Raw genomic sequence first — 26,961 nt, 5'->3', positions numbered from 1 at the left:
GTGAGAGAGTGTGTGTGTGCGTGTGTGTTTTCAATGTCCGCATTCCAGCTAATGTTGCGCAGATAAAATTCAAACTTGAGGTAAACAGAAGAGGAGGAGGAGGAGGGGGGGGGAGGGAGGGAGGGGGAGACTGTTTCCATTTCGAGATCCCACCTCTTCAGTCCGCGGAGACCAACATCCCGAACGATGAGAGCACTCGCCGGGTTCTCCCACCTACCCCACCTTTGCTGTCCACCAGAAATCAGGCGGCAGGGGGGCGGGGGGAGGGTGCTCACGGAGGACGCGGCGTCTGGGTTCTGAAAGGGAAAAACACCCTTGGCACTCAGGCCTTTGGCTACCTCCTTTTCGCCGGGAGGGACGGAGGATGCCTCGGATTGCTCTGGGGCCGGGAACAGGAGGACAGCGCTCCCGGGAGGGGCGGGGGGTGCCTGCCCCTCTCACTCCTTCTTACTTTAGGGGACTAGACTGTCTCGCTCCCACCCCACCCCACCCCAGGCGCAGGTTCCTGCAGGCGGGCTGGGTGGGTCTCCAGGTTTCCAGAGGGCCGGTTGCGTAGCAGGTGTGTGGTGGGCATTTCTATTTTGTAAGTCTTGCATTGGCGGGACGACGTGGATGGGCAGAGCTGCGTCTTAATTTTTTTTTTTTTTTCAAATTAGGGAGAAAAATCAAGACGTTACATCCCACTCCTCCCGTTTTAAATACTGATTCAGCTCGAAGCTAGGCTGAAGGGTGAGTGGGGATGTTTAAGGGTGAGGGTGAGCTTCGTCATGTGGAAAACTAGGCATCTGACAGCTTGTGGCCACCACCCCCGGCCCCGGGCGGAATGCGGGCTGGGTGGTCCGACAGGGGTGGTGTCCCACGGGGTGGGAGCCGGCGCCGGGTCCCGGAGTGCGCGAGGGTCCGCAGCCCTGGTCGCCGGGGACTGCCTGGCCGGGAGGCGGCGGCCACGTGAGGGTGGTCTGGGTGGTCTGTGGAAGCGCTGGAGCCCAGAGATGGGTGTGAAGTGCGTAGCACAGTCGTGCCGGGGCCGGATACGAAACACCCGTGGGCGGGGGGGGGGCGCGGAGGAGCGGAGACTCGCGCGGGCCCGACCCCGCAGCCGTGGCGATGGTTTTATTCCGAGCGGCGGCCGGAGTCGGGCGCCTTCCCCGCTGGGCCGACGTCCCGGGCGCGGGTGGGTGCGCACTTCACAGCCCTCTCCCGGGAGACCGTTTCCGGGCGGGGTCCCTGGCCCCGAGCGAGGGCTGTAAACAGGGTGGCGCCCTCTGCCCTCCCGCCCCCGGCCTGCCGGTGCGCGCGGCCGGCGGCGCCCGGAGTGGCGGAGGCGCGGCCGCGGCGCCGGGCAGTGGCGGCGGGGGCGCGCCCGCTCCCCGCCGCCCCCGCGCGCCCCCGCCGCCCGGCCGGCCGGCCTCTTCTGTTTTTGTTTTGATGGAGCCCGCGTGCAGCTGGCGCGTGTCGAGTCACGTGCCGTGGGCGGGAGGGGGCTGGGGCGCGGGAGGCGAGGGCGCGGTGACGCACGCGTCTGGAGGGCCTGGCGCCCGCGGGGGCTGCGGGGCGAGGGGGCGTGTGCCCCGGGCAGATCCCGGTCGTGCGGGGTGCCGGGGCCGCATCTGGTAGGGTTCGTGGGAGTTGATGCTGGGTGAGCGCTGTGCGGGCGTGGGTGTGAATCCCACAGCGTTTCGAGCTCGTCGTCACAGCATTTAGGCGAGCCTCCTCCAAGCGGGCGGGGGGCCGGCCTGCGCTGATTCGGTCAGAGATCGAGCTCGACCTTACCGGAGTTTTCTGTGGGCACGTAGAGAGATCTGTATGTGGTTCTTAATCCTGCCTGAAAATTACAAACAACTTGAGAGCCGTAGAAAGAACTGCGTTGCCTGGCCCTGCCCCAAGGCCAGTTGAACCCAAATCCAAAGAGGGCCTGGACGTAGAGTATTTAGGGAAAGAAAAACCTCCGTCGGTATTTTTGACGTACAGTGAGGGGTGAGTACTTACCGAGGTAGTGAGCTTGATGGAAGTGAAACCATCCCTTGTTAGGGATGAAATAGTAAAAATAGCAGACGTAGTTAGCACTAGAAGGGTCACTGTGTGTCGGCATGGTGGCTGCGCAGATTGGGATACTTGATGAAATATTGGCATTCCCCATCTTACAGTTGGAAAATGGAAATTCAGGAGGAAAAGTAAAAGTTGGCCAGTGACGACCGACCCGTGACCAGTACCCAGGGAGGCTGCCTCTGGACTTCAGGCTTCGGACCATGGCTTATGCTGCTGGAATTAGGCCTTTACCTAAGGGCCCCATCCTTGTGTGACTAGGAATCCTTCTCTGTTTGCCTACCAGCCTTCGAGTTTAACTGCGTGTATTTACGTATGTACTTTTATTTGCAAAGTGTTGCTTGTTATTGAAGGGAGGAGAAAGCCTTGGTGAATTCGTTAAGGCCCATAGGCTACGAACATTTACATGAAGTTTGTTGTGAGGAGAGGGGGATCCTGGTACTGTGGAGAGAACAGATTCTATGGAAGTGTTTTTGTTTTGAGATGTGAGGGTAGGGGTAAAATGAAGTGCCCAGAAGATGCAGGTATCTTCTAGAGATTTACATGAGCAGACACAGAAGCCCTTCAGGTTCCTACTAATGATTGTTGTCTGGTATCTTTAGCTGTGTAGCAGACAAGCACATTACCAAGTTTTAGGGATTGGTTTTCACGTTGCTTGCAGTTAGGGTGAGGAAAGTTTATGGACCGACACAGGCGAGACCATCCCCGTAGACATGAGTGCGTGGGTCTAGCGTGGGAATCATCTCCCTGCTGTCATCCTCGTCTTTCTTCACCATCGGAGCCACTTTGGTCCAGCATTGCCTAGCCAGTTGTGCTTCCTTTGCACCCCTCTGCATAGGGGGTTCCTCTGCCTTTTGAGTTCCTTCTTTTGGAAATTTCCTCTGGTTTCCCCTCAGAAAACACTTAAATATTCTCCTTGTGTCAGTGCTGTGTTTTGTACATACTTGCGTCACTGCATTTATTACAACATGTCTGCCAGTTTTGTTTACACGTGGGGTGAACCCTCCTGCTAAATTCATCTTGTTGCAGGTGGGAGTGGTGATTGTTGACCTGTGATCACTGGGACCCGGTAGGCACGTAGGTTTGCTGGATCCATCTGAATTGATGTCGTCACCCACCTGGCAAGAGGCTGCTGTATGGGACAGCACCATTACCAAGAATTTGCTTATGGTTAGTCTGGTACTTGATGGGTAAATGTTTAGGCTAAGGTTGTTGTGCCTTTAAAAGGAAAACCTTGATTCCTTTTTTTGGGCCCGACACTGTGCTTCCCCTTTATAGATTCTAAGGTGTTTACCGGGTAGTATTTCGGACCCATGTGAGGCCTTCGTATTATAGAGCATTTGTTTGTGTGTTCTGTGAACTTCTCATGTAATTCATGAGGACTCCTTTTTTTTTTTTTTTTTAAAAGAATGGATTGATTATGAATGATTATAATTAGGAGTAGTTACAAGGCTGGTGGATTCAAGCCCTTGGCCTGTAAACTAAATGAAAGTGCCTTAAGCCTAATCACTTTCTCTGAGATGTATTGTGAAGAGCAGGTTCTGCATTTCTGTTACTGGCCTTTGTATCCCCTGTGCCTTGTACAGTGCCTGACACATAGCAGGTGCTTATAATTATTTGTTGAATGAACGAATGTTCAAGTAACTTAGCCCCTCTAATTTAGCTTCAGAAGTTATGTTGTAGAGCTGGAGAGGGGGCTGAGTAGCAGTAACTAACCTGAATTTACTGTTCCTCCAAGGAATGCAGTCTTTTCAGGGGCACAATTGTTAGCTCAGTGACTCTGATTTCTTCCCTGTAAGATAAGTGTCAGGACTTCTTACCATTTCTCAATAATAGAAGAATAAGTCACAAGAAGATTTGGGGGCTCAGGTCACAAAGAGGGAGTTGAAAGTGTAAATCATATTGAAGGAGTTCCTTACATTGCCTTGTGCGCTTGTCCAGGATTCTTCTTCAAAGAACTAAAATCAGGCACCGAGCTGTGTTAGAAAATTTGGTTTGTAAAATGGAAGGGGATTATGTATGTTAATAGAGTCAGAAGAGAATTCTGAAAATACATCCGATGTGGCATGACGTGGAGAAAAGAGCTTCAACAGGAGAAACAGGAATGGAAACATTTATTTCTTAAATCTCTAAATCTCAGTCCGTGGTAATCCTAACACTGAAGTTATGAATTTCTGAAAGGGGATACTTAAAAATGTAAACAGAAACATGTTTAGTGATACAGATAACCACTACTACACTTTGAAATGCTTAGGCAGAAAGGTACCATACACATCAAACATCTGTTCCAAAGGCGAGCCCTAAGGCCAGAAGTTGTAGATTTCATTTCATGTGGTAGGTGCTGTATTGGTGGGTTGATGCGGAGCCCGATATGTGGTCGAGTGCTTGTAGAAGATGGCGTGGTGGCTCTGTGCTCTGCGTCAGACTCACCTGCCCTGTGGTGTGATGCATGGCTGGATTACAGGCCTGTCCTCGTGCCTGGGACGCAGGCTAGCTTCCTGTCATTCTGCTAGTATGTGTTGCACAGATGAAAACTAATTTTATGCTAGCATAAGGAAAACATAATTGAAAATGTAAATTTTTTTTTTTAAGATTTTACTTATTTATTTGACAGAGAGAGAGAGATCACAAGTAGGAAGAGCAGCAGGCGGGTGGGGAGGGGGTGGGGGGGAAGCAGGCTCCCTGCTGAGCAGAGAGCTCGATTCGGGGCTCCATCCCAGGACCCTGAGATCATGACCTGAGCTGAATGCAGAGGCTTAACCCACTGAGCCACCCAGGTACCCTAGTCTTTTTTTTTTTAATCACACGATACATTCCAAGATAAAAAATAGGACGTTTCTTTCGGGGGAGGTAGGATGAGGAGGGTTACTTTCTCTTTTAGCACTTTCTGGCCTCTTAATCCTTCATGGTTGCTCTTTACAGACTTTTGGTGTCAACATCATTGTTGGTAGTGGGGGTGGGAAGAAGCCCCCAAACTCAACCACATGTCCCATAAATCCCTGCTGTTGACCCTCAGAACCAAACGAAAATACGACCATAACAAGACAAAACCCACCTCTGCTGTGGGCCACAGAAGTTAACTCAGCCTACCAATTAAATAAAAAGGTCTGTGAGATTTGAGTTGTGCAGACGTCAGTAATGTGAAGGTTTTTTTTTTAAGGTATTAAATATAAATTATTCAAGACAGAAGAATTTATATGTGTCTGTGTAGCAGTAATATAAGAATTCATATTGCAGAAGATCATATGGGACCACTTGGATTCAGACGTACAGTTAAAGAATGATTTTAAGCATATTGAGAACTGTCTCTAGTGACGCTGGTCAGTAGCTTGGCGTAAGAATTGAGGGAAGTTACTGGCTTTGTTTCTTTCTCCTCATCGAAATGGGTGGATTGGATCAGTGGTTCCCAAACTTGGGCACTCACAGTAGGATCACCGAGGGCAGGCTAGACTCAGATTGCCGGACCCCCACCCCAGAGTTTCTGACTCAGCGTGTCTAGCATGGGCCTGATGATCTGCATTTTTTGCAAGTTTCCAGGAGATGCTGAGGCTCCTCAGAGGACCGTATTTTGAGAACCACTGGGTCAGATAATTTCTTCTGAAGTTTTATAAAGTGTTTGTGCCCGTTTTCCCCCTTTTGCATTTTTCCCCATTTCATTTCTGCAACATCACATCATTTAAAGATTGCTGTATGGCAACTGAGTTGTAAAAGTTTAAAATGGATTGAATTAATTTTTATTTTGAGTGTGTCCTGAGAATTCCAGATATTTTACAAAAGCTTTGGGTCTGTTGTTAAAACCCAAGATTGGGTGTACTTACCCAAGAGTCAAGGTCTCCAGTTACGGTATATTGAAATATTCCTCATATTATTAAAGAAGTATTCACTGTTTCTTAAACCCGAATATTCTAGCAGATCTAACCAAGTGCCTTTTAATAGACAGCTTTAAGAGGGTATGATATATAGCGTATTACATAGTCGGGAGCTCGTTAAATAAAATGGTGTTTATGAGACACAATTCCTTTCCTGTTACAACTCTGGGTTTGGGTTTGTAGTACACCGATAGTGTGAACCTGGACGCCCTCTGAAGGGAACTGCTTTGCAGAAGAGGCACAGTTGCAGGAAGGAGATGCCCGTCGGGGGGAGGAAGAGTAAGCTGTCATGGCTTGGCCATTCCGGGTTTTGAGAACTTTGGGAAAGAGGGGAATTTGTAAATGAAGGGCTTTTTGGGCCAGAATCTGGCAGGAAGGCTGTGGAGATAGGAGATGTTCTAAAGCAGCTTTTGCAGGGCAAGCACACGGTTCTTACCCAGAGTGTGTGTCTGTTTTGGTGGTGGAGGAGAGTAGGGGAGGGGGGTTATAGTGAGGGGTTTGTGGAGACTCTAAGGCAGTCTAACAGGTGGTGCTCTGAAAGCATTCCAGATGAACCTAGACTCCCAGGTGCCAAGAGTCAGGTGGACTCAAGGTCTGAGGTGAGCAGAAGTGAGGTTTGACAATCCGTTCTAATGTGAGTGAATTTATTGGAGAAGATGGAAGAACAAGATTGGGGGAAAAAAATCTCATCTGAGGGCAAGAAGACATTTAAGAAAAAGGGGGTGAGGAGTAGCGAGTGGGAGGGTAAAAATGGAAGGTTTTAAATTTTTAAACTGCTCTAAAACTTTTTGTGTGTATGTCGACTAGTTAACAGCACAGGCTTCTTTGTTAGAAAATAAATTAGCAAGTTTTCCTTTTCATTTCCTGTGGATACATCAAAATATCACCAGATGCTATTATTTGATTCACATCGCGTGCCTTTCCAAAGTTATGCCCAGGATGCATGCAGTGCTTACTTTTTTAGATTGCTTTATGATCGCTAACTTGTTTAAATCAAATTCCTGGAAGGCACACATAGTGTTTATTACTGGATGTGTGTTTTATGGATTAGGAAACAAATCATTTGTGTAGCACAGGCCACAAGTCTGGGCTGAGACCATGAGATCTCACTGCTTTCCATGTCTACTGGTTTTAATTTTTATCTGGAAATTCTCTGTTTTCTAACTGCTTTTACAAAATGACTGAACTTCCAATCTTAAAGTCGAGTCAGCATCCCTATAATTGATTTGAGACTATATTTCTTGGAAAAGGCCTTCGATTTGGATCTACGGTTTATTTCTTTGAAAGGGACATGTGATTTGCTGCTAGTCATTTCTTGACTCAGTATCTGTGACCTAATCTTCATAACTAAATCTGTGAAACTGTTGTGTGTTCTTTAGACTTGATGGTTTGAGGCTGGGGTTGGCAGTCTGTATGGCTGGAGTGCTGGGGTTGGCCGCTGGGCCGGTTTTCACAGAGCAGCAGTGGGAGGTGGGAGGTGCTGCTGTATGATCCTGAGACCTACCCCCCCTTCCTACCCCCTAGGACCTTTTAAAAGCCTCCAGTGCTTCAGGGAGTTAAGACACCTAATACTTTCTCTTCTATTTAATCACACTGGCACTGGGCAGCATCTTTCTTTGTCCTTCCATCTCTTGAGTTTCCTTTCTTCCAACTTGTGTCATTTGTTTCTTTGACGGCTAGGCATCTAGCTTCTCAGGCTGGCTTCTGGTTGGCTAAAGCCACACCCCCCGCCCCCTTCGGCCCCCCCCCTTGGATTTCCTTCATGATCCTGCCCCTACATTTTTCTGTTCTCCCGTCTCCCCTCAGTTCTGTTTTGTGCTATGGCTGATTTGATTTAGTTTGGTGGAAAGGGTATTAAGGTAGAGCAGTGTTAATAACTGTAAGAATGATTAGTGGGTACCTGCTTGTTTGGAGACTGTGCTAAATGCTTCATATTCCCTCCACTGTGAATGCTAGATCCTACGAGCTGCAGAACCTCGGGAGAGTGACCAGCTCTGTGCCGTAGGCTGTTCGTCTGGAAAATGGGGGCTTCCGTGGAGTAAGGAAGGTGTTTCTGTCCCTAAAATGGTGTGATTGAGTTGTCGTATGATTGTAAACCCTCGTGGGACTTGAACTCGTTGAAAGGTCCCTGTTCATCGGGACCGGGGTCCAGTGGAGGGGTGTTGCTTCTCAGCCGCAGGATCAGGAGACCCAGGACTCCTTATTTTAGACTGCCTGCAGTGTGGCTGGCCCCCTTTTTCCTTCAGAAGCTTACGGATGCATCTCAAGGGAACCCTTCTCTATACTTGTGCTGTCTACATCAGAGGACCTGAAAATTGAACCCGAACACTCTACTTTGGAAAGGTTGTTAACCCCAATTTGGAAGTTTTCGCTGCTTTTCATCTCCGTGGTGGAGGCACTGGGCTTCTAAAGACATCCCTACCTTGATGGCTCCCTAGAGGAGTTTCTGGGAACCTGCTTAATTCTTCTGTTAATTCTTGAACAACTCATAAAAAAGTGCTACCTCAGATCCTTCTCTTGCGAAGTTGTACTCGGTGTGTGACCTTGAGTGCTTGTTTCCTACTTCTCAGAGGAATTTTTGTTAGTGCTGAATCTTTGGGTCATGTTCATAACGAAGCCAAGTTACTTATCTGTTCATTGTCAAGGCCACTGACAATTGTTTTGCCTTCTGCTTTTACATTGATGCATCATGCATTCATTGCACGTACTGTCCATTTTCTAAAAATCTATGATTATCTTTTTTGTTTCTTTATGTTTCCAGAGAGATTAATCATCACTGTGCTAGGAACACTTAATCAGCTTTGTCTGTTGTTCATATTCCTTCAGCTTTTCTGAAAAAAATTTTTTTTATTTAGTTTTTCAAAATTGTATAATACCTAATTCTTATAGTAGGCTCTATCCCAAAAGAATTTGTGATGGCTCTTCCATTTTTAGGGACTGTTGCCTAAAAATGCAGGTATTTGATAACAACAAGCAAAAAGCATTTTTAAGTAGAATGCCATTTGTAGCCTTTCTTCGGATTTTATCTTTGAAATCTGTGGTCTATTTTACGCCTTTTAGTTTGTGAACAGTTACTGTGCTTTGCTGTGTTTGTAAGCCTCCTTTTTTTGAGACAAGATATCAAAATCCTACTTTCTCCCATTCTTAGAGGGTTCAAAGTTAGGATTTCTTCTGCTACTAATTCTTCTGAAAATGTACACAGGAGTTTGCTCCTTGTAATTTATCTTTGTCACTGTAACTAGCAGTTTGGAACAGGACTTCATAAGGTTTAATGAATCAGTACCTTATTTAGTCATTTCCTGTCCTCTCCAGAATATTTTTCAGTAGCAGATTATTTGCGATTGTAAACAACAGAAATATCTCAATAACAGATTTGGTTTAAAAAGATTTTATCCGTGTAGGAAATCATGCCGTACCATAGCTGAAGAACATTTGCTCCTGCGTGTGTGTGGGGAGGGGGAGGGTGGTATGGTTTCTTGGCTTGTTCTGTGTCTGGTGGTCCCAGCCCATTGACCCAGGAAGGGTCCAGCATCATTAGAGGACATTGGCAGTGAGACTCTGCAAGGGACTGGAAATGCCCTCCTTCTTACTGTATGTTCTTGTTTTGCAGAGTCCTAGTTGTCTGAAAACACTGAATTGCAGTTGTATAAATATACAAAGTACTTGCTAAACCATCGTCTTGGATCATTGTGCTCTTTTCAAGTTAAGGGGTCTAAGCTCTGGAAAGATTACTCATCAGGAACAGGTCGGGTCCTGGGCTTGCCTGGGAAGATCCAGTGTATTTCGGATTGAGCACTTTCTGTGTTACTTTTCGTCGGAATCCTCCTGATCCTGGACCTAGACACTAAGGAGCAGAGCCAAATAAATGTGTTCTTCCCTGAGTGAACTTTGTGTCCAAAACTAGACCAAAGGAAAACAAACGACGCTTAAAGATGTCCGGCACCTCTCTGCATGTTTTGTGTGGTGCGGGCACAGCATGGCCCCAGGATCGTGACGAGCCATTTGGGGCCATTCCTCTCTTCCTTGTTTATTCTCTTTTCTTTCTGTGTTCTCTTCTTCCTTTTTTTTTTTTTCTTTTCTTTTAGAGTTCTTTTTTCCTCGGTTCTACCTTTCCCCTTTTCTCTTTGTCATTCCTGCTGTGGGTAGCCTAGTAACACCCTGAAGTTACTCCTGGCATTTTTTTTTTTTTTTTAGCCTGACTAATGGCAGCCCAGAGCTAAATACAAGTTTTCCTCTGATAAGTGTGTGTGCTGGTGCGAGCAGTCTCTGAAGAGTTTAATATGTTTACATCGCATATTCCACATTGGATGGAAAGTATGATGTGAAATATATATCATATGGATGTTTAAGTTTTGAACCTCAAGGGCATTCTGCCAAAATTTAGGTAATAGGAACCATATAATGAACTTCAGGATTCTTTTTTATTTACGGAATTTCTGGTAAACAGTGATGATGTTTGGGTTAATGTAACAATGATTTTAAGTTGCTTAAGCTGTAACAAAGTTTGGTGTGAAAAAATGTGAGAGTCCAATGGGTATTAAATATGCAACAGTTACGTAAGCTATTCTTTTTTTTTTTCCTAATATTTTATTTATTTATTTGACAGAGATCACAAGTAGGCAGAGAGGCAAGCAGAGAAGCAGGCTTCCTGCTGAGCAGAGAGCCCGATGCGGGGCCCGATCCCAGGACCCTGGGATCATGACCTGAGCTGAAGGCAGAGGCTTTAACCCACTGAGCCACCCAGGCGTCCCTACTTAAGCTATTCTTAAAGATCAGAGCATCTTCTAGCTCTACACGGGGTTTCAGAGCTAATTTAATCACTGGTCTTATTCTATAGATAAGGCAATTTACTTAATTTTACATGCCTGGTTAGTGGCATAGTTGATGACAGTTCAGTCTTCCACATCACTGTCCACTCTGCTTTTTTGGACAGAAAGTTCAATTCATGAAATTTCAAGGGAAGATGGGCAGAGAAGGTTGAGATGAGTATGTGTATTCTAAGCCTAACTTGGCTTGAATTTATTAGTTAAGAGATGAGGTGCTTAACCCTTCTGGATCCCAGTTAATGGATGGTTGTATTTTAAGATCCCTTCCAGGGCTGTGACTTGTACTCTGGTGAGAACAATGAAATAGATTTAGATTTTTTCGTGTTGTGCATTTCTGCAGTTTCAATTTGTGTCTTATTTTGGGTAGATAGCTTTCCTTTTTTTTTTTTTTAATTTAGTAGGTATCATTCATGTATTTTATTGTGAGTGAATCAACTTTTCCAAAGTATATTGTCGTTGTTAGACACAGGTGGTTTTTCTTAACGTGACAGTTGCTTCTGTATTCAAGTGTCTCCAGCTTCATTGTGTTTAACTGAAGTAAACACAGATTTGGAGGCAGGTCTCCCCTAGTTTCAAACTGGTGGAGGGGGTACCACATTCAATATCCCACGGCGGGGGAGTCTGCTTGAGATTCTTTCCCTCTGCCACCCGCCCCCCCCCCCAAGCTCTTTCTCTCTCAAATAAATAAATTAATGTTTAAAAAAGAAAGCAGTGTCATGTAAATAAGATTTAAGAGAATTTGGCTCTTCTGATTTCTAGAGTTGCTTTATTTGGGGTTGTGGAACAGGTTTTTCCATTCTTAGTAGGATAATCTGGCATTGTCTGTGTCAGAGGGGAGACAGTTGTGACAATCCGGAAGGATAGGAAAGATGAGAGGAGTTGAAAGCATTGGAGAAAAAGTTGAAGACACTGGAGATGCTTTCTGAAGAGGAGTGTGACCCTGAGCTCCGAGCCCCTGCCTTCGTTGCTTAGCAGTAGTTACCATGCCCTTCTTTGCTTTAAAGAAACCCATACTTTCAATTAAACACTTTTTAAAAAAAGATTTTATTTATTCATGAGAGACAGAGAGAGGCAGAGGGAGAAGTAGGCTCCCCACTGAGAAGGGAGTGCGAAGTGGGACTCCATCTGAGGACCCCGGGATTACAACCTGAGCCGAAGGCAGACACTCAACCATCTGAGCCCCCCAGACGCCCTCAGTTAAACACTTTCGAACACCTCTCATGTGCATTGCATTGAGCTGGGTGCTGTGGGAACTACAGAAGAATTATCTATAAGAACTTCTTCCTCTAGATGCTTAACTTCTGGCTGGGTCCCCAGTGCATAGACCATGAGTACCCCGAAGAGTGGTCTTGGCAGGAGAGAGAAGGGAGGTGGAGTGCAGCGGTACGGAAGGACCCCAAGGAGCCATGCAGTTGGAACAGCTGGAAGGACTGGTAGTTAAGGGAGAGCGTGCGGGGTGCTGTTAAGCTAGGTTAGGACATCAGCTGGGGAGTTGGGAGATGACCATCTCATGTTTTAAGGTGGTAAATGAGGGGACCTGTGAAAGTGCCAGAGCCTTTTTACTTCTTCTTTTTATCTTGAAAACTTCAAACCTTTAGAAAAAGAGTACTGTGAATACTCATACATCCTTGTAGATGAATCAGTTAACATTTTGCTGTGCTTTTCCCCTCACGCTCAGCGTATGTGTTTTGAATCAAATGTGGTATGTATATTTATAATTTTATGTCACCACTTGAATATAAGTTTCAGATACCATGACATTTCACCTCTAAATACCTGTGAAAGAGGACTTTCTTATGTGTCATGACAACACAGTTATCACACCTAAGAAGTCTAGCACTGATATAATAACATATAATAAATAGAAAATATTTAAATTTGGGAGTGGAATGTGTATTTATCTTTGTTTTTAAAATCAGAAAGGCTTATCTGGCACGACGTGTATTGAATGAATTGGTGGGACAAGAGACTAGAGTCATGGAAACTGGTTTGTGTATTTTTAAAATGTCACATAGAGGGGCACCTGGGTGACTCAGTCGGTTAAGTGTCCAGCTCTTGGGCTCAGGTCATGATATCAAGGTGGTGAGATCGAGTCTCAAATCAGGATCTCCACTTAGATGGGAGTCTGCTTGAGATTATTTCTCCCTCTGCTCCCCCCCCCACTTGCATGCATGTTTTCTCTCTAAATAAGTAAAGTCTTAAAAAAATAAAAAAATTAGAAGTCACATATAAAGAATTTATGACGTATAGTCATAAAAACAGAAAGAGGAAACTCATTATATTCTTTTTTTTAAATTATTTTTTAAGAATTTTATTTATTTATTTATTTGACAGAGATCACAGGTAGGCAGAGAGGCAGGCAGAGAAAGAGGGGGAAGCAGGCTCCCTGCTGAGCAGAGAGCCCGATGCAGGGCTCGATCCCAGGACCCTGGGATCATGACCTGAGCCGAAGGCAGAGGCTTTAACCCACTGCGCCACCCAGGTGGCACCCCCCATTATATTCTATATTCTTGAATACATTCTTAATATATTCTTGAATACTTTCTTTACTATATTACATTCTATAGAATATAATTTAATATATTCTTTAATATATTCTTGGTATCATCTTAAGAAACAAGGCATAAGAAAGTGTTAAAAAGAGAATTTATAAATAGTTGCACTCATGTAGACTAATAGTATCCCTGGAAGGATAGAAAATGGGCCATAACGTTTCATGCCTCGAAGAGAAGGAAGCAGGCAGCTGGAGAATAGCGAGATGTTCCCTTCAATATCCTTTTTTACTTTTGAAGTTTGGACTGTTTGAAATTAAAAAATAAGTAGTAAGAGACTACCTAGTAAGTACTTAGTAGTAAGTACTTACTGAGTACTTACTAAGTATTTAGTAAGTACTACTTGCTAGTAAGCAAGCTAGGCTTACATGTTGAAACTACTGTTAGCTTTGTAGTGTGCAGGGTTAATGCTTCTCTGTGTGTCTTGAAATTTGGAGGCTGAGACCTGAAACAACGATAGAGGATGGAAGAAACTTTGTTTATCTTTCCAGTTTTGAAGGGAAATCTGCTTTTGTGCTGCTTAATGGGAAAGGGTATTTCGTGACACAGGAAGACATGTTTTTCAGGAACTGCTGGTGCGGGGAAGAGGGACTTGGGTGGGGTCTTTATCCTGGGAGTCTCCACTGTCTTGTGGAGTAGGAGTCTGTATGTCCCTCCTGGAATAAAGGAGACTGTTTTCCTCCTTTAAGTATGACGAACAGGAAAATAATTTTGTGGTGTGCTTCAGTAGAAAAGGACAGAAGATGGCAAAGGAAGACTCAGAATTTGCATTGTGTATATACCTTTGATGATAAAAGATAAGTGTGTTTAAAAAGCTGCTAAGAGAAAATGAGCATATGTTTAGGAGTCATGCCTGGCTTTCTTCTTGATTTGTTTTTAAAGACAGATTCTTGAAGATTATAAGAAGGCTAAAAGAACCTTATTGAGCAGATAGCAGAGATCTATGTTATTAGTAAATTACTTCCATTTGATAGCAACTTGATTATTTCATGCGATGATTTTTATATAATTCCATAGTGAACTTGTGTGATGTTTATCCTTAAAAAAAAACTTTTTCACAGTATTTTGAATTAAGTTGCATGAAAGGTTAAAATTAATTTCAGAGTTGTCGCAGCCACCGTTTATTTTCAATAACACAAAGTTATTGATTAGTACTTAGTGCCTTTTCTTTTGAAGGCCAGTGTTTATTAATCAGTGAGTGTTGAATTGCTCCCGGTGTCCATTAGGCATCCTGTGGTTAATAGAGACAGATAGCCTGCCCTTGATAGATGCTTCTGGAAAGTTAACATTTCAACAGTGGCAGTTAAATTCCCGTCAGGGAGGGAAGCCGTGGATAGCCGGTCAGGTCTTCGGAGAGGAGAGGAAAGGAGAGGAACTCCACTCTGTTGAATCAGGCCCCCAGGGTGTGAGACTTGCAGGTGAAGAAATCCGACTTTACCAGTTTGTTCAGAGTCCATGGGGCTTGTGAAACTGAATGATGGCTGGCCGGCAGAGCTACGCAAGCTTCCGGCAGAGTGCGCACGCCGTGTGTTACTTTGCAGTGGAAGATGTACTAAGGCCAGCTGTAGACTTGTGGAAAGGATAACCTTTGGACCATAACTTTACTTGGTGAACATAGAAATAAGATGGGGACAAATTGGAGGTCGTCCACTGATACTTCCATCAAGTTACTGGAATTTGATAGAGGGCTTTTTTTTTACTCCAGGAGCTATTCTGCGTAAAGACTGGGGCCTAAAATTAGAGCTCCTTTACTACAGTGTGCTGCTGGATAAACGAAGAATTCTCTTCCAGTTCCCTTTGCTAATCAGTTACCAAGGGTCCCAGTGCTTTATGCCGGGTCTGTTCCAGTACGATGGGGACGCAGTAGTACTAATAATAATGAGTGTTTGGCATGTGTGGGGCATTTGCCTCGTGTGTGTTTTTTCTGTTATTCCCTTAATCCCGTAATAGCCCTAGGGAAATAGGTACTATTACCATTCCCACTTTATAGGTGAGAAAATCAGAGTCTCTAGAGAACCTTATGCTTTATCCACATGTGATAGAATTTCTTTTGCGTGTTTCAGCTTCTTTCCAGTTGTGTTTTCCTTAGAATATACCATAATCATCTTGAGACAAACTTCTCTCTCTCATCTGTCAAATGAACACTTGGGAAATACAGTTTCTGTGAAAATATTGAAGCAGTAACTTAGGGTAGGTTGGTGTTTTTTTTTTTTTTTTTTTTTTTTAAGAATGCTGATCTTGATTTCCTTATGATAATTTGGAGTAGTTTCATTTAGAAAATGGACCATTAAAAATTAAAAGGTTGAAAAAAAACCCCACAAAGATAATGCAAAGAAGGGCTATTTTTAGATTCACCTGTTTACATTTTCCTCTGTTTACATTTGCGCGTATTTTCTTGGTCTCTATATTTTATTTGTAAGTATATGTGCGTTACACATATTTTTTTCTGAGTTATTTGGGGTGTTACATATTTCATGGCCCTTTATCTCTAAATATTTTAGTGGGCATTTCCTAAGAACAGGGGTTTTTTGCTTGCATACAGTTAATACTTCATAAATTTATATTATTAAAATATCATCAAATCTGTGCATATTATGATTTTATCAGTTGTCCTTTTAAGGGTCTTTATAACATTTTTTTCCTGTGAAAAAGATCCAGGCCAGGGTTCTATATCCTATTTAGTTGTCATATCTGTTTAATACCCTTTCATCTGGAGTATTTCCACATATTTCTTTGTCTTTTATCAGATTGACATTTTTGAAGAATATCCTCATACCTGTCCTTTTTTTTTTAAATAATAGACATTTCCTCATTTTGTCTGTCTGATGTTTTCTCATCTTTAGAATCAGGTTATGCATAATGGGCCAGAACTCACTTTTCCCCCTCCTTAATGAGTTTATTCCTTTTCAAAATCAGGAAATTAACACTCGTATAATAATATTATCTAAGTACAGACCTTTGTCAGATTCTGTCAGTTATTCTCAAAATGTCTAGAGTAGGAAAATACCAGATCGTATTTCCCATCTAGACTTATTTTATCTGGAACAGGTTTCTCAGTCTGAATTTCATGGCATGAATATTTTTGAAGAAGATTAGCCAGTTATTTCCAGAAAGTCCTTCAGCGTTGGCTTGTTTGAAGTTTCCTCACGGTTAGATTCAGGTTTTGCACTTTTGGCAGAGAAGCCGCACGAGGGACATTGTGTTCTTCCCAGCGCATCGTATTGGAATCACATGATGTCCGTTTGTCCCACAGCTGGTGGTGATAATTTTGATCACCTGGTTTGGGTACGGTCTACCAGGTCTGCCCGTGTGAAGTTACTCTTTCCCTTTACAGACAGTAACTGTCTTGTCGAGTGGTGTTTTCAGTTCATGTCCTAATGACTCCTCAAACTTTTAGTCATAGGCTTAGAATCCTTGGGTGATTCCTTGCCTGAATCGGCTGTTCTTACAAAGTTTGCCCAGTGATGATTTAAAATGCCACCATTCCCTCTTCATTTATTTATTGGTTTTCTCCCACAAAGAAGAGTGTCCCCTTCGCTCTTACTTATTTATGTTGGTGTTGATTCATGGGTTTGTACTTGAATCTTATTTTATTTATCATTACCGATTTTGATGCTCAAATTGTCTTGGATTGGGCCATGGGAGCCCCCTGAGGCTGGCTCTTGTGCCCTGTTGTTGACATGTCCCTATCATTGTTAGACACATCCTTACTTTGTGGCCTGAAGTGTCCTCCTTGTGAACTTTGTCTGCCTGTGTCCTGAAAGTAAGTGGTCACATCTCCATTCTTCTTTGTGAGAATGGCTGTGTCTCCAAAGCCTTGCCAAGAGTGACTTTTTTTTTTTTTTTCTGGATTTTATTTATTTATGTGACAGAGGCTGTGAGAGAGGGAACAGAAGTAGGGGAAGCAGGAGAGGGAGAAGGAGGCTCCCTGCTGAGCAGAGAGCCTGATGCAGGGCTTGATCTCAGGACCCTGGGATCATGACCTGAGCCCAAGGCAATGCTTAACCGACTTAGCCAACCAGACGTCCCTAAGAGTGACTTTTTATAACTGTTCAAGTTTTACGAATCTGATGGGTGAGAAGTAGCAACTCAGTGTAGTTTTAATTTGTTTATGAGTGAAGTTGAACATCTTTTCATATGTGTATGGGGTATATGTGTGTATGTATATATGTGTTTGTATGTTTTCATGTTTTTTTGTCCATGTTTCTGTCCTAAGTTACTAGTACTCAGTTCTTCAATTTTTAGAGTTCTTTATATATTTTGAATACTGTCTCTTTATCTGTGATATGATGCAAATATTTTCTTTCATTTTATTTATTGCCTTTGGTTAATAATGGCTTTTTTTTCTTGCCATGCAGACTTTATTAAAAATTTTCATGTAATCACGTTATTAGTTTTTTCTTGTACTTTCTCTGATTTTGAATCACAGATAGCATGCTTTTCCTTATATCAGACTTAGAGAAGATCACCATTTTTTTCCCTTGGAGTACTTGTATGGCTTCATTGTTTTACAGTTAGATCCCTGATTCATTTGGAGTCTATTCTTGTGTATGGTATGAACTATGGATCTAATTTTATCTTTTTCCAGATGGCTAACCAATTGTTTTAACGATTTATTGAAAGTCAGTTTTCGCCCCAGTGATTTTTAGATGCTCTGTTTTTGGTTTTTTTAATTTTTAATTTTTTATACAATACTCAAGTTCCATCTGTACGTGGGTCTGTTTCTGACTTTCTGTATTACCACACTGGTTTGTCTGTCTACTCTTGGGCCAGCAACACGCTTTTCATTATAGAGTCTTTAGAGTATAATTTAATGTCTGGAAGGACTAGTCCTCTGCTCTAGCATTTTAGGGTTTTCCTGACTGATCTTGCACATGTATTTTTAACATGAAGTTCAGTTTCAGTTGTTACCTTCATTAAAAAGAATTGTTGGTATATTTGTGTGGATTGTATTAAGTTAATTTACAGCAACTTGACATTTTTGATGTTAACTTGTTCTCTGCCAAAATAAGAAATGTCTTTTTTTTTTTTTTTAAGACTTTATTTATTAGAGAGAGAGAGGGCGCGCGAGCATGAGCAGGGGAAGAGGCAGTGGGGGAAGTAGATTACCTGCTGAGCTGGGAGCCTACTGCTGGGGTTGATCCCGAGACTCTGGGATCATGACCTGAGCCAAAGGCAGATGCTTAACCGACTGAGCCACCCAGGCGCCCAAAGAAATTTTTGGTTTTAAATAGTCTCCACACCTAGCATGGAGCCCAATGTGGGGCTTGAACTTACGACCATGAGATAGAGACCTGAGCTGAGTTAAAGATGCTTAACCGACTGAGCCACCCAGGTGCCCCTAAACAAAATGTTCCATTCTATGTGTACATTAATGTGAGGAATATAAAGACAGCAAAGCTATGATTTCTACCGTCAATAACTTAAATATAGTTTTGGAAATCAGGTGTATGTTTATTTATATGTGTTAAAAAATAGAAACATTTCTTTGGTCGGTGGACTTTAAATTGAACCTAAAAGGAAGTGTCGAATGTAGTTGAGTAGAGAGAGTCAAGGACATTTCAAGTGGGCATTGCTCAGGCGAAAGTAGAAGCAAGATCTTGCCATGTCACGTGAGGTCAGTGAGATCTGTTCAGAAGTAAAGTGGGGGCAGGCCATGGAAGGCCCTGAGTGGTCACGGTTTGGGTCTCACCCACTCAGCCGCAGAGGCCTCCTGAATTAGTGATCTGTTGCCTTTAACAACTTACCCTTAACGGTAGTGGTTTAGGACCCCGGTAAGCATGTATTATCTCTAACAGTTTCTGTGCGTCTGGGTTTTGGGAGCAGGAAGCACTGTTGCCATATTCCACTGCTTAAAGTGAGCCTGTGAATTCAGCCCACGTTCGGGGGCGGGGTTCCATGCTTTAAGGACAGGAGTGTCGGAGAGTCTGGCTTCGAGGACGGTCAGCAAGAGAAGCCGCAGCTGCGGCGCTAGAGCGTGAGGCTACCCAGCCCTGTTGCTGGCGGTGGCGGCGAGAAAAGTGGAGAATCAAGAGCTGCAGATGTGGCAGACTCTGAAGAGAACGATGTTTGAAATGAATGCATTTGCCTGTGAGATTATTAGAGGTGACAGCAGTTTAAGTGGAGTAGAACAATTTTGGAAATTGGATTATAACATTTAATTCGATGATTAACTTTTTAAGAAGTGCTCCAGGTGGGAGGGTGAGTGGCTGGCATGCCTTTAGATTTTGAGATTTTACCTCTTTCTTGCCTCCTTTGAGCACCACCAAGCCTCCCTGGAAGGGTACTCCTCAGATCTTGGCTTGAGGGATGAAGTAGGATTTTTGCCTCACTTGTTTTCAGAGAATCTTTTGACTGTAAATGAAGTCAGCCTCCTTTATCATTCTTTTACTTCACGTCCTGTTTTTAACTATTCTCACCTGGGCTCTTCCCCTCCTCCCTTCCTACCCTTTCCTTCTCCTGGTTTGTATGACTTAAGGATCAGTTCCCAGACTGGGGATCACCCACCTTTCCCCTCCCTTAACTCCCCAACTTCAAGAGCGATTCTGCTACTCATGTTTTGTTAATGGAACTTGTAGGGATGCAATTAATGCCTACGAGGTGTGATTACAATTAGCAGTTGACAAATATCCATACTAAATTGAGAAGGATTTTTGTCTTCCTTGATATTACGTGTCTGTACGTGTGTACAATCAGTCTTCCCATTAGTAAAATGAGTGTGATAAAATGGAGGAAAAACATGAAAATATTGGTATAGTTTCTATATGTGACGTAGTATGTTTCAAGATTTTGTAAGGATTTAAGATTAAATGGACCAAGAAGTTGCATAGTGAAACACTAACAAAGCCAGAAAGAGTAAATCTTGAGTTTTCTCTACTACATGATGTGATGATGATTATTTTCGTTTTTTTTTTTTTTTCCTGATAGGGTTGGTTTTCTTTTAAGAAGAACTTCCGTTTCACTAAAGACTTCAAGAAACTAAACAGAACAGTGATAATAAGTATCATTTCAAATCAAAGAGTAGACTCTTTTGCTGCGAGAAAAAGAACTATTTTGATAAGTTCTATTTAGCAAAAAAGATAAGATTGCTCTCAGTCGCGTCGTCTTTGAATAAATAGGGCGGCATGAGTAAGGCAGGCTCGCTCTGCAGAATGCATAGAGGGTGAGCATGGGGGCGGTGAAGTGGGGCAGGGGAAGGTGAGCCTGAATCACAGGAGTGAGGGGAGTCTGAGAGATGCTGATGTGGACAGCGTGGGTAACACGTGGCTCTTGGGACAGCGTGGGTAACACGTGGCTCTTGGAGGCACAGACAGAGAAACAGTGGTGTGAAAGTTCTTTTGTGACTTTTTTTTTTTTTAAGATTCTATTTTTGGGGCGCCTGAGTGGCTCAGTTGGTTAAACCTCTGCCTTCGGGACAGGTCATGACCTCAGGGTCCTGGGATTGGGGTCTGCATCGGGCTCTCTGCTCAGTGGGGAGCCTGCTTCTCCCTCTCACACTCCTTTTGTGCTTTCACTTTCTCTCTCTCTCTCTCAAATAAAATCCACATTTTTAAAAGCAATCTCTACACCCAACGTGGGCTTGAACTCACAACCCCAAAGTCAAGAGTTGCATGCTCCACCGACGGAGCCGGCCAGGCACCCATTGTGAATTTTATTATACCTGTTGTAGCTTTTCCTGTGTGTCAGTGGGTGTGAGAGAGAAGGTCAGGAAAAAAAAGGAGGGGAGTGACAAGGGGGTGACAAGATCAAAGACTGTGTTGTCTTCACAAACAATTAAATTAAAATTAAAGGCCTGGATATATTTGCATATGTCATAACTCTTACTATTTGTGGTTGGGCAGTTGTTAAAAGTTAATGTGGTTAATTGGTCTAGTTTCCTTTTCCTGTCTCCCACATGTCCTATCCCCTCCTCTTTCTCTTATCTCTCCTGAGGAGATCTCAGGAAAGATATCTCCCTTTAGTCCTAGAAGCTTCCTTCAGTGTCTGCTTCCATTCCCCATGCCCCACACTTGGCTGGGCTAGTTCTCCTCCTTTGTGCCCCTCCGCTCCAGAACGTCCTCCAGAACATTACATGCGCGCCTGTCGATGTGTTCGTTTTCTTTACTAGACTGGGAGCTCCTCAGTGGGAGGGGTCAAGTCTCACTTGTCTGTGTATCCCTGTATCTAATACGTGTCAGTTAAACCGACAGAGGAATGATTTTCCTGTGCCTTGTGGGATACACACTCACCACCGTCCTGCTGTGTGGCAGGGACATCGCTGAACTCTGGTGGTTGCCTGACCGTAGAGATAGACTGCCCGAGCCTTAAAGAAATCAGGGTGGACTGACAAGTAAGTAGGCGGAGGTTCTGATGTAGGGTGCTCTGTCGAGAAGGTCTTGGGGATGGCTGGGAGCAGGAAACAGGTTCTGCGATGCTGTGTGGCGGGTGTTCTGGGAGGGGCTTCAGGTGTAGGCTGCTCTAGAAGCGCGTCATTAATTTAGCGTGGGGACGTCCTGGGGAGACTGGCGTTTGACTCGAGTCTTTGAGTATGTGGTTGCTCACCATGTGGAAAAGGAGGAGCATGGGCCATGCTGTAGAGGTACGAGGATCATTTTCTGAGTTGTTCAGGGGAACCTTGAAGTCCCTGGGAGCTGGGGAATGGGAACGTGGAAGGAAGTGGGATCAGGAGGAGCTGTGTGTGTAATGCTAGCATAGCTGTGAAGGTTTTAAGCCAGTGAAGGTTTTAAAATCAGAAGAATGGCACAGATGCGTACTGTATTGTATTTATTTTTTTAAGTAGGCTGCATTACTGGTTTGGAGCCCAATATAGGGCTTGAACTCACAATCCTGAGATCAAGCCTTGGGCTTGGATTTGGACATTTGAGAATGGGCATCTGAATGGTGGTAACTGGCAGAGTCTTAGAAACGTGACTCTCCAGTTCCGGAGCGAAAGATACAGAGTGTGGCGTCACACATGTGAAAGGGTATGATTACAGAGGGAGAGCTAGCTAAGCAGTGAAGGAGGGCCGAGCAAAGGACCTGGGACACCCCCGCATTTAAAGGGCATACTCAGGAGAAGGCTGTCTAAGAACAGATTCAGAGAGGGAAGTCGCCAACATCAGATGCCACCGAGAGGTTAGGTTGGGATGAGAACTAAAACGAGGCCATAGGGTTTGACCAAGTCAGAGGCTCTCAATGAGAAAAATTGTAATGCTAGCATTAGAGGCTTCATTTCAACAACTAAGTTCAGTGGGTCCTAATGGGTAGGGAAAATGAATATAGGCCACTTTTTTTTTTTTTTTTAAGCAATTTAAAATAGGAGGTAGGTTACAGATAAAGGGCAGCGGGGAAGGTCTTTATTTTAGGATAAGGTAGTGTCCGCACATGCTTGGAACAGCCATTGCAGGAGTGGAGAAAAAGCGGACCAGGGATAGGTCATGGCGTATTGCCCAGCAGTGAGGGCCTGCCTGGAGTGGAAAGCAAGTTGTTCTACCAAATGGTAGAGTTACCGGACTTTTCTTCCATGGCACTCTCTTTATTCTGGGAGCTGGAACAAATAAACTACAACGTGATTATTTATTTTGCGAAATAATGTTTTTTTTTTCCAAAAGAATTTATTGTAATGTTTTCTTTGTTTTTGAAGATTTTATTTGTTTATTTGTCAGAGAGAAATTGAGAGAGCGCGCAAGCAGGGGGAGTGGCAGGCAGAGGGAGAAGCAGGCTCACCGCTGAGCAAGGAGCCTGATGCAGGGCTCCATCCCAGGACTCCGGGATCATGACCTGAGCTGAAGGCAGACGCTTAATGACAGAGGCACCCAGGTGCCCCTGTTGTAAGGTGTTTTTTTTTTTTTAAGTAAGTACTTTCTGGTATGCTTTATTTGTGTGTGGTCAAATACACATTAAGACCTACTGTTTGAAACATTAAAAAATTTACCCCTTGTAAACGTGCAATTCTGTTAACATTTAAGCACCTTCCCTTTTTGTGTATCCATCACTACCGTCCGTCTCCAGAACCTTTGCATCACCCCCAGCTGCATCTCTGTGCCCATTAAATACCGAATACCTTGGTGAGCCTGGGTGGCTCTTTAGTTAAAGTGTCTGCCTTCGGCCAGGTCATGATCTCAGGGTCCTGGCTCTCTGCTCTGCGGGAAGCCCACTTCTCCCTCTCCCTCTCCCTGCCGCTACCCCTGCCTGTGCTTTCTCTCTTTCTGTCGAATAAAGAAATAAAATATTAAAAAACAAATAAGCAGAAATCCCTGTTTGCTCCCCTTCCCCACCCCAGCCTTTGGCAAACACCATTCTACTTTGTCTGTTTGACTTTGCTCTACGAACCTGCACAAGAGGAATCATACAATATTTGCCCTTTTGTGATTTTCTAATTCACTTAGCAGCATGTCTTCAAACTTCATCTGTGTTGTTGCCTAGGTCAGAACTTCCTTCACTGTTCTTAAAATAAGATTTGAAAACACCATGTTTTCTAGAACATAACTCTTCCGCAGCCACTGTCAAGTCTCAGACTGTGCCACGTTAGTTTTTCACGGGGCAGGGAGGCAGAAGAAAGGAGTTCCTGTTCATTACCTCCTTCCCATTTACCAGGTGTCAGGTGCTGCACGGGTTGCAAATGCTTCATTTGACTCATTCAGTCTTCACGGCAACTCTGCGAGGTAGATGTTACTGTTCCTCTCATCCTACAGCTGGAGGAATGCAATTTCAGAAAGCTTAAAGGAGCCTGTGGAAGGTCCCACAGCTGGCGGGCAACCAGCTGAGCTGGGATTCAAATTCGGGTCATCCTGGCACCAGACTCCGTGCTCTTACAACCCTTCAGCTCTCGGTGTAGTGCTGTTGCTAAGTACACTCTTCTGAAGGAGTCCCATTCTCTTTGCTTTGAACTTAATGAAGGTGTGCTTTTTAAGGTTTTCCTGTGTTCAGCAAATGTACGAGGCCCCTCAGGAACACTCCAGTGTTCCTGTTTTGTTTTTAAGCTTTTAAGAAAAGAATTAAGCATTTGCCAAAAGTGAAGAATTACTTGTGTAACTGATTGAGTTCAATGGTGCTTTATTTAATGTTGGTCTGGTGTGTTTGTCCAAGTTGGAATTCATCTGAGGCAGTTTATAGCACTAAGTTGATAGATTTATAGTATAGGTTTCTGAAGGAAAAATACTTTTATTGACTGAATTTATGTTTCAGTCCTGATCACAAATAGGAGAGGAGAAAAATTTTAAAATGAGAAATATGTAACTGTTCATTTTCAAGGATCTCAAAGAGCAAAATATTATTCAAGTAATCTGACTGCAGTATTTAAAGCCAAAAGCTACAATCTGATACTTGCCTTGCTGAAGGTTTTTTTTTTAACCTATTAATGTTTCTCTGAATTCTTGAATCTTCTATCCTGTACCAGTGAAAGACATTTTTTTCTTTAAAGATCAAAGCAATGACAGTGACATATCAAGGTTGTTGGAGTGGATGATCCTAAGTAACAACAACAACAAAAAAGTCATTTACAGAACAATTATTTCCAGAACTGGGAACCTTCGTGGAAGTAAGCCAGTGGGCTTTGGTGTTGTTGGAAGGCTGGACTTACCTCTGCATCTTTGTTAACTGTTTTGCTTTGAAAGCTTTGGGAGCATCCCTGAGTTTTTGAGTCTCTTCTGCATTCTGCAACGGAGTGATTGTTAGAGAGATCCAAAGTCTGGAGTTTGTGTTGAGTTTAGAAAGTCATTCTCTGAAGCCCCTTTTTGGAACGAGTTTAAAGAAGGAAGAGTATCAAAAGCCAGGTTCAGTCCTACAGTGGAAGCTTGGAAAAGGGTAAGTGGTTCTCTGGAACCACTGGAGTAGATACTACCTTCTGAACTAATGATGAAAACAAGGAGTAAATTGGAAGAACTCTAAGACACCCTAAATTCTTCCTTCAGGCAAATAAAACCAAATTGTCCAGGATAGATCAGTGTTTCTCTCCATTTTGTTTTTTATTTTTCCTTGAAGATTGACAGAATTAGAAATTTCACCACCCCCGACGGTGGTTAACATTCAAGTGTTTTTGTATCCAGGTGATAAGGAGTTGCACAATCTCTTCTGTTACATCAAAGCTCTGTGTAAAATTTAAAAGCAGCTAATTAAAGTGTATAGTGAAAAATTCTTATTGTAAAAAGTCATGGACAAAGAGCGCATTTTGCCTGCCTCAAGTCAGGGACTTAAACTATAATCAAGTGTTCACGCCGTATCGTTTTATTCAAATGTAAAGGAAAGAACAATGCTCCAGATATAGAGCAAAGGTATTTTTAAAGTATGCAATTTGTGTGTGACTCTTCCTGAGTCAGGTGAGTGGGTGATGCTGGGCAGAGTTGTAGTGAAAACTGACTTCCAGCAAGGACTGAGAGCCTGTGCCACACAGAGCAGGCATGGGGCCAAGGATATGCTCAAGGAGAAGGAATTCTCTGGAAGGGCGACCCCCAGATGGTCAGCTGGTGGGTCCATTGGCTGAGGAGAAAGCTTTGACCCAAAAGGACTAGATCGGGGGTCCAGAAGCTAATGGACTTGCTCTCTGTACCGCGGGACTTGAGTATTCAGCCTGTGCCTGGGATGGAGGTAGAGTGGCCTAACAGAGAGGACTGACTCCAAGGAGTTGCTGGCCAGAAGGAAAATAAAATCATGGAAGGCTTAGAAGAGTCCTTTTTTTTTTTTTTTTTTAAAGATTATTTATGTGTTAGAGAGAGAGAGAGAGAGAGAGCAAGCCTGTAGGGGGAGGACCAGAGGGAGAATTTCAAGCAGACTCTGTGCTGAGAGCGGAGCCGGATGCGGGGCTTGACCTCACAACCCAGAGATCATGACCTGAGCTGAAACCAAGAGTTGGACACTTAACTGACTGAGCCACCCAGGCACCCAAGAGAGTCCTTTTAATGTTTGTGCTCTCTTTGTCTCTGTCTCTTTCTCAAATAAATAAAATCTTAAAAAAAAAAAAATCTTCTAGACCTACTATGACATTTTCTGTGATTGCCCTGTTGTGTAGTTGGAATCCAGGGCAGGTTTGAGGTACAGAGGTTAGTTACATGGCTCTAGTTTAATTACCCTCTGATTTTTGTCTTGATTGTCTGCGCTGTTGTTAAATTTTATGAAACTTAGTAGAGTGTTCTCTAGTTTAAATTGGAGCAAAAATTCTTCTTTGCTCTCAGGCAACATGTCCGCTAACTTTCTCACTCAGAGTATAGTCAACAGATGACTGTAGGCACATGCTAAATACAGGTGTGTTGCATGCTTTAGATAGATACTAAGATGCATCAGAGGCAGACCTTCTCAAGTTGTCTGATCTAATGGGACAAATGATGGGTTCTGCAGTTGGACCCAGCATAGGTTCAGATCCTGGTGCTGACAGGTACTAGACATATCAAAAAAGCTACTCAGTCTCTCTAAGGCTTCCAAGGTTAAACAGCTAGTATATATCAGCACCAGGATCGGTATAATTGTTCCTATCTCATAGGACTGCTGGAGGCCTACAGAGAGAGTAGCTGTACGGGATTTAGAACGTCGGAAGTCCTCTGTAAACATTGGAGCACACACGGATGAACAGAATGCTGCCGCATGGGCCCAGGGCATTATGACTTTGCTGGAGGGTCAGTGTTAGAGATACGACTTGGGGAATTGCACGTATGGAAGCAGTCACTGAGGCTGTGTGACACCGAAAGGCATTGCCAC

At 43.7% G+C, this 26,961-nt stretch overlaps 1 long non-coding RNA gene across 1 annotated transcript in view; it reads left to right on the top strand.

Annotated features, from left to right (window-relative positions):
- Positions 1-26,961, top strand: part of LOC308352005 — a 151,338-nt gene that overhangs the window by 498 nt on the left and 123,879 nt on the right. The window contains exon 2 of the long non-coding RNA XR_013967624.1: positions 657-729. This is a non-coding gene — a long non-coding RNA (uncharacterized lncRNA). The remainder of the gene's footprint in view (positions 1-656; positions 730-26,961) is intronic.

The sequence above is a fragment of the Martes martes genome (genome assembly GCF_963455335.1).
Source record: "Martes martes genome assembly, chromosome: 11".
Classification (NCBI taxonomy): Eukaryota; Metazoa; Chordata; class Mammalia; order Carnivora; family Mustelidae; genus Martes; species Martes martes.
This window is presented reverse-complemented; position numbering and strand designations above follow the sequence as displayed.